Source organism: Spinacia oleracea, chromosome 4 (assembly GCF_020520425.1).
Source record: "Spinacia oleracea cultivar Varoflay chromosome 4, BTI_SOV_V1, whole genome shotgun sequence".
NCBI classification, from domain to species: Eukaryota; Viridiplantae; Streptophyta; class Magnoliopsida; order Caryophyllales; family Amaranthaceae; genus Spinacia; species Spinacia oleracea.
In genome coordinates this window covers 92,856,486-92,872,352 of record NC_079490.1, presented here as the reverse complement: position 1 = coordinate 92,872,352, position 15,867 = coordinate 92,856,486, and the positions used below count along the sequence as shown (strand labels likewise).

The 15,867-nt window shown below is 38.1% G+C and overlaps 1 non-coding gene across 1 annotated transcript; it reads left to right on the top strand.

The window, feature by feature from the left end:
- The first annotated feature begins 4,694 nt into the window (after positions 1-4,694).
- On the top strand, positions 4,695-4,800 carry LOC130460249 (small nucleolar RNA R71). Its single transcript, XR_008920182.1, has one exon. It is a non-coding gene; the product is annotated as a small nucleolar RNA R71 (small nucleolar RNA).
- Positions 4,801-15,867: the final 11,067 nt, after the last annotated feature.

Below are 15,867 nucleotides of genomic sequence, written 5' to 3'. Positions count from 1 at the left end.
TTGAGGATCCAAAGAATGCTAAAAAGGTATGCAAGCTAAAGAAGTCAATCTACGGATTGAAGCAGGCATCCAGGAGCTGGAATATACGTTTTGATGAAGCAGTCAGTGACTTTGGTTTCATCAAGAACGCTTACGAATCTTGTGTATACAAGAAGGTCAGTGGGAGCAAAATTGCTTTCCTAGTATTATATGTCGACGACATAGTACTTATCGGAAATGACATTCCTATGTTGAACTCTGTCAAGATTTGGCTTGGGAAATGTTTTTCGATGAAAGATCTAGGAGAAGCACAGTACATATTGGGCATCAAGATTTACAGAGATAGATCTAAAAGGATGATTGGACTTAGTCAAAGCACTTATATCAATAAGGTGCTTGATAGGTTCAAGATGGCGGACTCCAAGCGAGGCTACCTACCCATGTCTCATGGAATGACTCTAAGCAAGACTCAGTGCCCAAAAACACTTGATGAGCGTAGACGAATGAATGGGATTCCATATGCATCATTGATTGGTTCAATAATGTATGCTATGTACACGCCCGGATGTTGCGTATGCACTCAGTGCTACGAGCAGATACCAGTCAGACCCAGGGGAGGCGCATTGGACTGCTGCCAAGAATATTCTGAAGTACCTGAAAAGGCACAAAGATGACTTCCTGGTCTATGGTGGAGATGATGAATTAATTGTTAAAGGCTATACGGACGCAAGTTTCCAAACCGACAAAGATGATTTCAGATCACAGTCTGGGTTTGTCTTCTGTCTCAACGGAGGAGCAGTAAGCTGGAAAAGTGCTAAGCAAAGCACCATTGCGGATTCTACAACTGAAGCGGAGTACATTGCTGCACATGAAGCAGCAAAGGAAGCTATATGGCTAAGGAAGTTCATAGGTGAACTTGGTGTAGTCCCCTCCATTAAAGGACCAATAGCCCTGTATTGTGATAATAACGGAGCTATTGCACAGGCAAAGGAGCCTAGACACCACCAGAGAGTCAAGCATGTACTTCGTAGATTTCACCTTCTACGAGAGTTCGTTGAAAGAAAAGAAGTCGAGATAAGCAAAATTGGAACTGATGACAACATATCAGATCCATTGACTAAACCTCTGCCGCAGGCGAAGCAGAACTCGCACACTGCAGCTATGGGAATCAAGCATATTGGAGAATGGCTTTGATGTCTCTGTTTAATATTTTAAAGTTTTAGAGTTTAAATCTTTGTAAAACATTATTGGTTAATCATTCACAATAAATGAAAAGAATTCATTTTTCCATTTAATTTGTGGTTTATTAAATGATGAGTCCCTTCAATTTGACGATGTATTCAAGATAGACTGTCAGGACCAGTCCTGTGACTAAGAAATGTCTATCAAGTGAACTTGAATGTCAAAGGTTGACAATGGTCCCTAGTCGGAGTTTTCTATAAAATTGGACGCATAGAAAACGTTAGACGATTAGAATGCAAGATGACTAGTAGTTCTGTTTCTTGAACTATGTGGACATGGCAATGTCATAATCATTTGCATAGATACTTACTTTGGGAAGACTAGTATCGGACAAGACCTATGAAACTTTACTGTAAGAGATGAAAATCTGCCATAAGTAAATTTCATTAAAATTATTAGACACTAAATCCTCAATACCTGAGTGATTTGAGATTACTTGTTTGAGAACTGGTTACTTTGACGTTGACCAACCGTCGCACCGTAAAAGGAGGCTATAAAGGCAACGCTCAGGTAATCACCTATCAAACGAAGTCTAATCTCAAGATCGCAAGATTGGGATTGTCCTCCCATAAATCGGGATGAGATGCTTAAAAGTTGTACAAGGCCACTCGGAGAGCTAGAAACTGTGAAATGCATGGCCGTGCTCGGATGAATCATAGGCTATGATTATCTGTTTATTTGATCAGTTGAACTCTGAAACCGAGGAACACCTCTGGACATAATAAGGATGACAACTCTTACCTTATGTTCAAGAGCAAGCATCGAGCGACAAAGGAATTAGGAAATGCACACTTGTCCCAAAGGACAAGTGGGAGACTGAAGGAAACAATGCCCTTGGTCCAAGTATGCATTCAATGATAAGTCTAATATATGCGGTTCAGTATTAATTAACAAGTTAATAATTCAGTGAGATCAAGTGAGCTGAATGCCTAGTTAGAGGCCGCTTCAGTTCAAGTGGAATTAATGATATTAATCCACATCTTACTCTTGACTGAACCCGTAGGGTCACACAAATAGTACGTAAACGGATCAAGTATTTAATGGCATTAAATACTCCATCTATGGATATTCGGAATCGACGGATCTTGGTTTCAGTGGGAGCTGAGATCGTCACAGGCAAGAAATGAATACTCCGGAAACAATGATATTGCCGGAAACGGAAATATGGATCGTATCGGAAATATAAATATTATCCAAGTCGTAGATTTTGCCGGAAACGGAAACATGGTACGTATCGGGAAATATTATCGGAAATAGAAATATTGCCGGAATCGGAAATATTGCCGGAAACAGAAATATTGTCTGAATCGGAAATATTATCGGAATCGGAAAATAATTCCGGAAACATAAATATTAAATATTTGTTCGAAACGGAAATTAATTCCGGAATCGGAAATGTTAAATATTGTTCGTATCGGAAATGAATTCCGGAATCGGAAAATTAATCGGAAGCGCGTCGTACGAATTAGCATCGGACGAAATTGCTAGACGAAGGCCCAGCACGAAGCCAGGCCCACGTCCAGCAAGGGAAACGCGCGCCACAACACGCCAGCCCAAGGCTGCGCCAGGCCCACCGCAAGGCAGGCCCAGCGCGCGCCCAAGGCTGCGGCAGTCGTGGGCTGCGATGCTCGGGCTGTGCGCGCGCGCGCATGGCGCCCCTCGTGGGCTGCTGTGCGTGCGTGGGTGTTTGTATTCACATACGAAACCTAAAACGTACAGGATTCGTTTAATGATTAAATTCCTAATTCTATTTGATAAATTAATTAAATAAGAGTTTCATTAGGATTCTAATTTAATTAATTCGTATCCTAATAGGATTCCAATTCTCTTTCCATACCCCTATAAATATGTGGCCTGTGTTCACAATTTATAATAAATTATTCAAGTATTCAAAGTGAGTTTTTGAGAGAAAAATTAAGTCACATACCTTGCCTAAAAGTGCCGAAATTATTAGTACCTTAAGGGCGATTCTAGTTGGTCAATCTTAAGGCGGATCCGGACGTGCTGTGGACTATCTACGGAGGGACGACACTTGGAGTCCTAAAGACTTGTTCTTGTTCGGTTCGGGCGCAGCTAGGGAAGGCACGCAACAAAGAGTATGCATCTAAACTATGCTATATGATTATGTGTAAATAATATGTATTCCTGGCTAAATGGTTTTTCCGCATGATTTATGAATTGTCATATGTATCATAACCTAACAATCCTTACTAGCTCAGCATAAATAATTGAAGGGACATGCGTTAACTATTAAACTAATCTGAGTTGATTTTAGCAATATGCAACATATAATACTAATTCGATCGTGATTATCTGATTTAAATAACATTAAGGGACCTAGCATGAAAATCCGATTTCCCAAAAATATTATATTTGTTAGGCGTGATAGAACAATCATATTAGGTTAGTTTAACAGTTCATAAAAAGGGCGAGGAAAGCAGTTAAATCATCGAAAAGGGACACGTTACGACGCACCCTTGAGAGGTGCGTCACGGTTCTCAGAAAACTAACCACTTTGACTTTGCTATTTCTCCTTTTTATTTAACGAATCTCAATTATGGGACAGGATACGTTATGTTCGATTTATGGATCGATTGCGACAGAACGCGTGAACAGTTTCGCAGCGAGAGGCTTAGGCTAAGGGTTGGAGTCAATACTCAGAATATAATTATGTGTTGTTGTGTTGTTTCACGTCGAAACTAGGGGCCTATTTATAGGGAAGAGTTTGTGGAAAGATAGAATTGCAGAGTTCTAATCCGCAAAGAATTAGGAAAAGAGACGTACCCAGGTATTTTCAGCGCCCAGGCCTAGGCGCCGAAGATTTCGGCGCCCAGAGCCAGGCGTTGAAAATAGGGTCTGGGCAGTTTTGTTTAGTCAGATTCGGATTCCTAAAATCCGTAGAGTTTGAGATTAATTCGAGTCTTTTAGCGCGTATCAATTTTATGACGGAATGCGTCTGGGCCCGTTACGAACTCTAGGCTCGTTAGGATTTTAATTAATACGTAACTCTTATTTCCGAATCCTATTAGGAATAGGATTCTCGCGGTTTTCTATCTCATTTAGGATTTATGTTGGAGTGCAACACCTAATTCTGACAGGTTTCTATCTTTTATGATTTGCCACTTTTAGAAGCTACCTTTTACGGTAATTACTATTTTTAGCAGGTTTCCATAAATAGCAGGTTTCGGGTGAAACGAAATGGGGAATCGAGATTCGCTTATTTTATAGGAGATGCGTTGCAAGTGGAGTTTTTATGCTTTTATCATCGAACCTTTCCCTTGCGGGAACGGGGACAAAAGTAGGTGTCTACACCTACATGCCAAGATTGGTAGTTTTGAACTACATCCTCAATGATTTCCTCTATTTGATCCTCAGTTTTATTCATAATGGGGCCTCCTGCACCCGCATCAAGACTTGTCTTCGAACTCGGACTCAACCCCAAGTAAAATGTTTGGAGCAACAACCATTTAGGAATCCCATGGTGAGGGCATTCCCTTTGGTACTCCTTGAAACGATCCCAAGCTTCGGAGAGTGACTCATCTCGCTTTTGCTCAAAGGATTGAATCTTGTGGCGACGCTCCGCCGTCTTCCCATGCGAATAGAACTTGTTTAAGAATGCACTTGTCACTTCGGTCCAAGTGCGAAGTGAGTTGGGCTTGACCTCCTTGTCAAGCCAATCACTTTCTCGCCCAAGTAGAGAGAGCCGAAACAATGTCAACCTCACATAATCCGATGTGACACCATTGTGCTTGATTGTGTCACAACTAGTCTTATATGCACGCGATGCGTACGGGATTATACACAAATTAAAATTGTGTTATTATAATTAATTTCCACAAAATAATAAGCAAGAATTTTTTTTAAAGAGTTCGATCATCTAATGAAATTTTTTCTATGAAGTAAATATATATATATATGAACCCCTCTTGAAACCTTTCGATGTATTTTTTAACATGAGGCGAGAAAATATTGCATTATACACCCTCACCCAACCCCAAAAAAAAAACACAAAGAAAAAAAAAAGTTATGTTATACTCCGTACAAAAATACCATAATAAAAATTGACTAATATAAAACACTTACTCTGAAATTGAAAAAAGCAATTACAAATTTTCTTAGTTGTTCATGGATTAGGGTAATTGAAAACATCATAATTAATTACGAATCAATCGAGCTCGTACATCATATCGTCGTACAACGCTAGGAAATAAATGCATAAAGGGTGTATAATGATACTCCGTCACCCTGTAACATAATTTAGAATAAAAATACAATTACAAACTTATACAATATATGGATATCGATATCACAAAAAACTAAGTTATATACGTGAATAAATTTAATTATACAATGATAGAAAATTAATAATTCTAAGATAACATTTTACTACATTATTGTAAATTAAATATTTAAAATAAAATTTATTGAAATAAAACTTTAAATCTCTTTGCTAATCATAAGACCCAATTACATTTTAATGGGAAAGCTAGTTAACCACACTTTATTTTTGTTGGGTCACCTAGAAAGTCCAGGAATCTCTGTCAACTACGTATACAGAATTACAGAGACTCCAAGAGTCCAAGGGTTGTGGTTCAGTCTAATTACTCGTTCTTTTTCTCTTCTGAGTCTTGGTCTCTCTCCTCCTATTTCATTTCTCTCTCCTCCCATCTGATCATCAAAAAGTGGCGATTACTCCTTCCCCTCTCTCTCACCTTTCTCCAGTTCACCTCTGCACGCGATGCTCTCCAACTACTCAGAAGAAGATCTGAGCAAAAATGGCGAAAATAGGAGGAGACTACCTATATTCAGATTCTCCCACCTCCTATAGTTAGTTTGTCTTTTCTATCTCAATTCGCAAGAAACGCCGCCGTCGATGGCACAGGTATATCCTCCTTTTTTGCGTCAATTAACTTGTCTATGCTGTTGGAGTTTGTGTATGGTTTAATTCGCCCGACCTGGAGTTAATTTAGCAAAAAAAATTGATATCTTGTATCTTGGTGTATACCTATTATTTTTGGTCCATTTTGTTAATTGTTTGGGGGAATGATTGGGTTTTTCAGGGTTTGTTCGAATGATTGGGTTTTTTTGGGTTTGTTCGAATGATTGGGTTTTTTAGGGTTTGTTCGAATGATTGGGTTTTTTTAATTTGGTGAGTTAAAACATGTTCGTTTTTTTTTCCTCCAGATCTTTTTGTTCCATCCGGATTTACTTGTTTGTTTAAAATTTGGTGAGTTTAAGCATGTTCGATTTTTCTAATTATTTCTGGAGATTTTCTTTAATTTGGTGAGTTAAGCATGTTCGATTTTTTTTTTCCAGATCTTTATTTTAACCATATCTGACAAAATTGCTGGTATATGCTAGCTATATAGATTGGCTTTAGATTAGTTCATTTGTTCTGATTAGTTAAGTTAATCTGAAAAGTTTAATTGTTTTCTTTTGTTCTGATTAGTTTAATTGTTCTGATTATTTCAGTTAAGCTGATTATTTAGTTTATTCTTTTGTTTTCATTAGTTCAGTTGTTCTGATTAGTTCACTTTAAGCATTGTTCTTTAGGTAATTCGTAATAGTCTGTTTGTTTTAGTTTCATAGGTTGTATATAACTTTTTCCTTTTTAGGTTTCTTTACAATAATGGTGACAAACAATGTATTATGCAGGTACAACAAAACGAAACTATTAGTCTCCCCTCCTCTCTGTTGAGTGAAAAAGGTCCGTATTTTGTGTGTCACTTTTAATGGATTGTGTTTTTTTTAGTGTATTGCATTCCTAGAACCTAATAAAATCTGAAATTAGAGATTAAAATCGAATAACAGCTCATTTAATTAAAACATGAACTAAAATCTGTAATAATTAATTAAAATAAATAAAAGCATGCATATTAGTACTAATTTTTTTTTTATTAAGAGATTGATGAGGCACATACCTTATGTCGGTTTATTGTATGCCTTGACGAACTTAACAACCAAATCAACTTCGAACTTAAAACAAAAATAAAAACCTGCAAAAACCATTCTTTATTTCAGATTTTCATGATTTTAGATTATTTATTTCTTAGACTATTTCTGATTTATTTTAATCAATACATAATTCATTCTTTTAATTAAATAAGATACTATTTAATTTAAAGCATGAATTAAAATCAATAAAAGTATAGATATTACTTAAAAAGTTTATGCTTAAGAGATTGATGGGAAACATACCGTAACTCGTTGGTTATTGTATCTCGTTATGAACTTAAAACCCAAATTAAAATCTGCATAAAATCCGATGCAAGTCATGTATTTTTCAATTCATACTTCCAATAACACAAATTTATGTTATGTCTTATATTTTGAAATATGCAATTAGATATTAAAATCAAGTAAGAGATTAAAATATGAAATAATTAATTAAAATCAATAAAGCATACCTTTTTCAAATCTGCATAAAAAATAAACATGAATTAAAATCATGAATTAAAATATGAATTAAGCATGAATTAAAATATGAAATAATTTATTAAAATCAATAAAGCATGCATATTACTCCCTCCGTATTTTTTTAAGAGATACACTTGCCTTTTCTGGCCGTATTTTTTTAAGAGATACACTTGTCATTTTTGGTAACTTATCAACCCCACCACCTAATTAAATAATATATATACTACACTTTATGACCCACCATCCAATTAAAAAATAATTTTACAACTACACCCACCCCACCCCCACCTCCACTTGTTCAAAAGGACATGGTCCCCAATGTACTTATTTATTAAAATATCTACCCCAACCCCACTTCTTTTATTCTTCTTAAGACCCGTGCCCAACCAAGTGTATCTCTTAAAAAAATACGGAGGGAGTATATTACATACCTTATACTTTGAAATCTGCAAAAAAATTAAACGCAAGTATTTTAGTTAGATATATTCAATCTACATAGCAACAATCATAAAAAATATTAATTAAGCATGAATTAAAATATAAAATAATTTATTAAAATCATTAAAGCATGCATATTATATTAAATACCTTATATTTTGAAATCTGCAAAAAAATTAAACGCAAGTATTTTAGTTAGACATATTCAATCTACATAGCAACAATCATAAAAAAGAACATTTGTTTATGCATAATAATTATAAAAAAAGAACATTTGTTTACGCAAAGAAATTATGCATAAAAATTTGTTTAATTTCTATTTTTATTTTCTTGCAAGGATTCGGGAGATTTTAAACACCTGTATCGGGGCGACTTGAAGAACGGTGATGGAGTTCTTCTGGAGTTTTTCTGATTTGATTTGTAACAATTTGTAATAAGATTAGTGCGTCATTTCTTGGTTGATTTTATATGTATATTTCTTGGCTGTATTTATGGATGATATTTCCTTATTTGCTTTGTATTTTGACTTTTTTTTTTTACTGATTTTTCTATTTTGTGAAAGATTTCAAAATAACATGATTCTTTCCATTTCTTTGTTATATTCCTTGCCTGATTTCCTGATTAACATTTATTGAAATATCTCCATAAACGTTTAAACTAATTAGCCAAAAATAGATTCAGTTTTTAAAATCAACAATCAATTCGTTTTTTAAAATAGTAAATAATCAGAATTATTGTAATATGAGATTGTGAAGAGCTGGAGGGTATTTTAGACATTTAAATGGTGGACACGAAAAGTTAATTTACTTAAATACCCTCAGGAGCTGGCTTATATAATAGAGATAGTGCTCGAACTGTTTGAGATGTTCGTGAGGTGATTCATTACACTTCCCACAAAAGGGGTGGCTTTGCACCAAATTGATCAAGGCGGGCTTGATCTCAAAGTTGTTAGCACCCGTTGTTGGGGCTTGAATACCACATGTAGCTTCGAATGCCCCCGGTATTCCCAAGTTCTTAACCGGGAGCGCCATGTTCTCAAAACTTGCTCACTCTCTTGTTGTTCCTCACCAACACTCAACGATGCGAATCTGTTATGGCTTGATGAGCTAGACCGTACACGCCTTAGTCTCCTAAGTGTCCTCTCCAATTCGAGGTCAAGAGGATGGAGGGTCCTTTGACGAGCACGTACCCTAACTAGCATACAAACTCAAGAAAAACCGTGAGCAATGCCAAGGAAAAAGAAAGCTAAGCGAAATTGCAATGTTTTTGTATTTTCTAATGATGAACTAGTCTCAACTCAAACTCAAAAACAACAACCGTTCCCCGGCAACGGCGCCATTTTGATAGGTGTATTTTCCGTCGTTGATAGAAAATAACCTATGCAAACAATATTTATAAAACCACTCAACTACGGGCTAGCGGTAAGCAAAGGGATCGTCCCAAAGAAACAGTGGTTATTGAGTTTGAAGGTCAATCTAGTTCGAACAAGGATTTGGTTTTGAATTGTCACTTTTAAGAATCTAAAACTAAGAATTATGCTAAATTGAATCAAGAAAGGGAAACGTTAGGGCGTCGGGGATAGGATAGGGAAACTGGGGGAAATGAATTCAACTATCTAGCAATGGTGATCATGCAACGAAATGGTGATTAGGCAAATGGCATCTAAAGACGAACTCGCCACCTCTCGGATAGGGATCGCTAAGAGTCTAGTCCACGGAAGAGCTTTCGCCTAATCCTAGATTAAACTAACTAGCATATAATAGGCACCGCCATTTGATCGCACAAGATAGGCCCACAATCTCTCGCCAAACCTATCCTATGGTTCCACGTGAATCTAATCGAATAGCATTTGCAACTACCACTCAACTAGCATGGATATCCTATCATCAAATCATATTTAATCACATGAATCAACCAACAATCAATCAACAATTTCCCCTAATTAAGCCCCTAGATTCTCCCCTTTCCCTACCCTAATTCTACTCACTAATCATTCTAGAAATCAAGCAATCCATTAAGAATAAGCTAGCAAGCATGAAATTGAAGGAGTAGTAGAAGAGAATTAAGAGTTCAATTTCAGAATCAAATCACAAATTGAAAATCAAAGTAACTTCAATCAATGAAATCAAGAATTCAAGAAATCAAGGAATTGAAGAACAATCAATAACAAAGCAAGAGCAAGAATTAAGAAACTAAGAATTAAATTGCAAGAAAAAGAGAAGAGTTGAAGGAATTACAGATTTGAAGCTTGAAATCAATGAGTTTCTCTCTCTAGAACACTAGCTTGAAGAGCAAAATATCTAAAACCTCCTAAATTCTATTTCTGAAATTCATTGTTAATCAAAATAAAGAAAATTCTATTTATACTAAACCCCTAAAATAAGAGATTTAAACTCGAAAAACTGAATCCCGCGCAGCCGTGCGAACGGGCATACCCAGCTGCGATCGCACCTGTGCGATCGTGCTGTGATCCATGCGAACGAGCTCAGCAACGATTCTCCTCCTTCGATCCGTGCGATCGTGCTCAGCAACCGTGCGATCGCACGGTTCTGACTTGGCCAATTCTTCAAAAATCCTCATGTGTTCGCACAGGAATTCAGTGCGAGCCCACCGAAATTCCGTGCGAGCGGGCTCCTCTGTGGTGCGATCGCACAAAATCACTCATAGTTCCTGCATCGATTTTCCAGATTCGTGCGAACGAGCTCCTCTGTGGTGCGATCGCACAAATTCCCATATAGTTCCTGCATCGATTTTCCGAATTTGTGCGAACACACACTCCTGGGGCACGAGCACACGAACCTGCTTGACTTTGGAGGCAACTTTGCTGACCCGTGCGAACGCACATAAATTCCGTGCGATCGCACGGGCCTTGTTCGAGCAATTCTCAGCCATTTTCCATCATTTTCAACATTTTTACCTGAAAAGTACAAAGATGGAATAAGGGGATAAAAATGCAACAAAACTATGCAAAACTATCAAAAAGCATAATGAAATTCTATAAAATCCTAGGCTTAGAGCGACATAAATGCCGCTCATCAACGGGCGCAGGGTTTGTGTGCTCGTTGCCTTCGCCTCGCCACTCGCTCACTTGCACACCGCACACACCGCACAGCAGGGCAACCCCCCGCGCGCGCGTGTCCCCTTGCCTTGCACGCTGCCTAGTACCGCATGGGCGACGAGCTCCCTTGCTCGTCGTCGCATGCCCGCACTATGCAACACCCCTTAATGAAGGAAATAATGCCCTTGGTCCAAGTATGCATTCTATGTTAAGTCTAATAAATGCGGTTCAGTATTAATTGACAAGTTAATAATTCAGTGAGATCAAGTGAGCTGAATGCCTAGCTAGAGGCCGCTTCAGTTCAAGTGGAATTAATGATATTAATCCACAGCTTACTCTTGACTGAACCCGTAGGGTCACACAAATAGTACGTAAACGGATCAAGTATCTAATGGCATTAGATACTCTATCTATGAATATTCGGAACCGACGGATCTTGGTTTCAGTGGGAGCTAAGATCGTCACAGGCAAGAAATGAATACTCCGGAAACGATGATATTGCCGGAAACGGAAATATGGATCGTATCGGAAATATAAATATTATCCAAGTCGTAGATGTTGCCGGAAACTGAAACATGGTACGTATCGGAAAATATTATCGGAAATGGAAATATTGCCAGAATCGGAAATATTGCCGGAAACGGAAATATTGTTTGAATCGGAAATATTACCGGAATCGGAAAATAATTCCGGAAACGGAAATATTAAATATTTGTTCGAAACGGAAATTAATTCCGGAATCGGAAATATTAAATATTGTTCGTATCGGAAATGAATTCCGGAATCGGAAAATTTAATCGGAAGCGCATCGTACGAATAAGCATCGGACGAGGCTTGCCGGACGAGGCCCAGCACGAAGCCAGGCCATCGCCCAGCAAGCCAAGCGCGCCGCACAAACAGCAAGGCCAGGCCCAGCAGGCTGCGCGCAGCGCGCACAGCGCGCACAGCACGCGCAGCGCACAGCGCGCAGCGCGCGCGGGCGCTGAGTGGGCTGCTGCTCGCGCGCACACATGAGGCCCATCGTGGCTGTCGTGCGTGTGTGTGCAAGTGTTTGTGTTCGTGCACGTTTCCTAAAACATGCAGAGTTCGGTTAATGATTAAATTCCTAATTCTATTTGATAAATTAATTAAATTAGAGTTCTTGTAGGATTCTAGGTTTGATTAATTTGTATCTGAATAGGATTTCGATTCCCTTTCCATACCGCTATAAATATGAGGCTAGGGCTCACAATTTATAACACAAGTTTCAAAGTATTCAAAGTGAGTTTTTGAGAGAAAATTCAGTCACACATTTGCCTATAAAGTGCCGAAAATAACAGTACCTTAAGGGCGATTCTAGTTGGTCAATCTTAAGGCGGATCCGGACGTGCTGTGGACTATCTACGGAGGGACGACACTTGGAGTCCTAAAGACTTGTTCTTGTTCGGTTCGGGCGCAGCTAGGGAAGGCACGCAACAAAGACTATGCATCTATTCTATGCTAAATGATTATGTGTAAATAATATGTTTTCCTGGGTTTATGGTTTTTCCGCATGATTTATGAATTGTCATATGTATCATAACCTAACAGTGGTATCACGAGCCCCTTATTATTTTCATAACCTAAATTGCATGAACATGGTTAAATATTACAAATTTGCAAGAATTAAAAGGGGTGATTAATTTTCGTAATTGTTAATTAATTGCAAATTGCGTTTATTTAATTATACGTACGCAGTTTTTCGGCAGTTTCTTCGTAAAAATTTTGACAAAAATAGTATTTTTCTGCCGAACCCAGAATTCTCAAATTCGAAGCCTAACTATGACTTTTCGAAGGTTTTAGTTTTTCGAATGCAAAATTTCGTAAATTTAAGATGTTAAATTAAATATTTGTGATTCTTGTTGATAAATATTGAATTTTTGATTGACCTACTGCATATGTTTAACAAGTTTGAATGCCTAGTCTTGTTAATTATGCAATCTAATTATTAATTATGATTAATTTGTTGAAAATTAGAATAATTTAGAATTAATTTGATTTTCATAATTAATTGAAATTTAATTAGAAACCTATGATTAAAAACCACCATAAAAATTGTAAATTTACGATAAATTTTAAATTTTTATGACCTAGACTTGAATCCATATCAATCGGAAATCAATTGGATAATAAATTTTCGATTTTTCGCCCTAAAATTATGAAATTAATATTATTTATTAATTTGTCATTAATTTTAAATATAAATTTTAAATTTTATGCGATTCGTTCATAAAACTTGCACGCACGAAGCAATGGACGCTTCGTGTTACCCTTAAGGGGTGTTGTATAATGCGGGCATGCGACGACGAGCAAGGGAGCTCGTCGCCCGTGCGGCACGAATGCAATGAGCAAGGGCGTAGTGCACGAGCACAAGGCAGCAGCCCTGCCTTGTGTCGTGTGTCACGAGCAATGAACGAATGGGCATGGGCGAAGAGCGAGCCAAGGCAGTCGCGTGTGGGCAGCAAGCGAGCTGCGCCACAACGCGCGCTGCCTCGCACAAGAGCGCGCAGCCTCGCGCGCAGCGAGCGCAAGCTCGCGTGCCACGAGCGCTGCGCCCAGCATTACTCGCGCGCACAGCGAGCGATGTCGCCCGCCCAGCGAGCGATGTCGCGCCCCAGCGAGCGATGGCTCGCGCGCACAGCGAGCGATGTCGCGCCCCAGCGAGCGATGGCTCGCGCGCACAGCGAGCGATGTCGCGCGCCCAGCGAGCGATGTCGCGCGCCCAGCGAGCGATGGCTCGCACGCCCAGCGAGCGATGTCGCGCGCCCAGCGAGCGATGGCTCGCGCGCCCAGCGAGCGATGTCGCGCGCCCAGCGAGCGATGTCGCGCGCGCGCACTGCGAGCGATAGCTCGCGTGCGATGAGCGCTGGCGCGCGCAGCGAGCACCAATGCGTGCGGAGGCTTGCGATAGGGAAGCAGCAGCTATGCGACGAGCGCATGGGCTGCGCGCACATGGCCAGCAATGGCTGTGTGCGTACGGCCCATGGGCGTGCAACGCGTAGGGTGTTTGCGTTACGATTAGATCGTTTTGAATGTTTAATTTGAAAATTTCAGTTCACGTAATTTTAATTAATTTTAAAATTAATAATTTGAATTATTTTCTTGGATTTTAATTTTGAATATTATAATTATAATAAATGTTATTTATTCTAATTATTTTACTAAAATTAAAATCATGAATTAATTTAAATACGACTGAAATTAAATTAAATTTTTGGATTCAATTATAAATTGATATGAGCTTTAAATTTTAATTAAATTTGTATGTTTCCAGTTGGACTAGAAATACATTTTTATGTTTAAAATTGGTAAAGCATATGAATTTATTGGTTTAAGTGGGAGCGCTTTTTAGTCATAAACTCTTGATTAGGTCTACAAATCCTTAAGGTTAAAACAACTTGATTAGAATTAATAAGGACTGAATAATTGGTAGATTATTGGTGCCCTTGATTAATTGCTGCAAATGTTTACGTGATGCATAATGTGTTTTACTAACCAGCTATGTGGGCCATTCATGATAATGAATGGGTGAATGGTATATATTGTATATGTACTGTTTTGCAGGTTATGAAGTGACTAGTATGGCCCAAATAGGATAGAAAATATGGTCTGCGTACCATTAATTTGAATGTAATTGGTCTAAAGTACCAAAGTTATTTTTCAATTCAAATATGGTCTGCGAACCATCAAATAGTTGTAATTAGTTATAGCTTATCCTATTTGAAGAAAATGGTGCCTCCCACGGAGATTTTCAAGACGGACTTTGAAGTCAAAGCTTCAAGATGAAGTCGGGCCATACTAGATCACAAATATCTTATGCATGTTTTAAGTTATTTATTGTTTTAAATATGTCTTAAAATGCATGAGATCAAAAGCTTGATTATGTTGCATGATTAAGGATTTTAGTTCACTTAAAATCTAACCAACATAGTAAGAGCCTTAAGTTCCAAACTTAAAAATTGAGTTAAAAGGTGCCATGCCAAAATATACACTTGCTTGGATATCCTTTACATCAATCTAGTAATAGTTTTCGCTCAGCGAGGTGTTACTTATTGGTCCTAAAGGGGCAAGGTACACAAATAATTGTGAGTACATGTTAGTTTTGGTGAAACTCAACGATATAAGTAAGGAGTCCTTTTATGTCGTGGCAAATTCGATAGGTTTACCTAATAAGTTCTTAGACGTACCTATCAACCAAGAATAGTTTCTAGACTATTAGCAAAAGGCTTTTGCTTACCTAAGATGTTCTAGGATTAAGTCGACAAACTGTGCTTAGTTCTTCAATGATTTTAGGATCTTGGAATCATTTTATTCACACCTGCCGGAACACATAACTTGAATAAAATGCTTAATAAACATTGAATTATGCATGTATGCTAGAATTTAAGTTTATTAAGAGAAACTGTGAATGGTTATTTATTTGTTTATTCTTTTCAATTGTAGTTTTTAATATGGCAAACAACAATTCATTCAACATTCGATCAATTCTCGAAAAGGAGAAGTTGAACGGGAAAAACTTCCTTGACTGGCAAAGGAACTTGCAAATAGTTCTTATGCAGGAAGAAAAGGAGTATGTCCTAGATGAGGCGATGCCCGAAGCTGCAGGCGACGGGGTCACTCAGGCAGCCCTCAATCGTTGGATTGATGCCAACAAGGATGTGAAATGTCTAATGCTCGCCACCATGAGTGCGGATCTGCAGAAAACGTTCATCAAC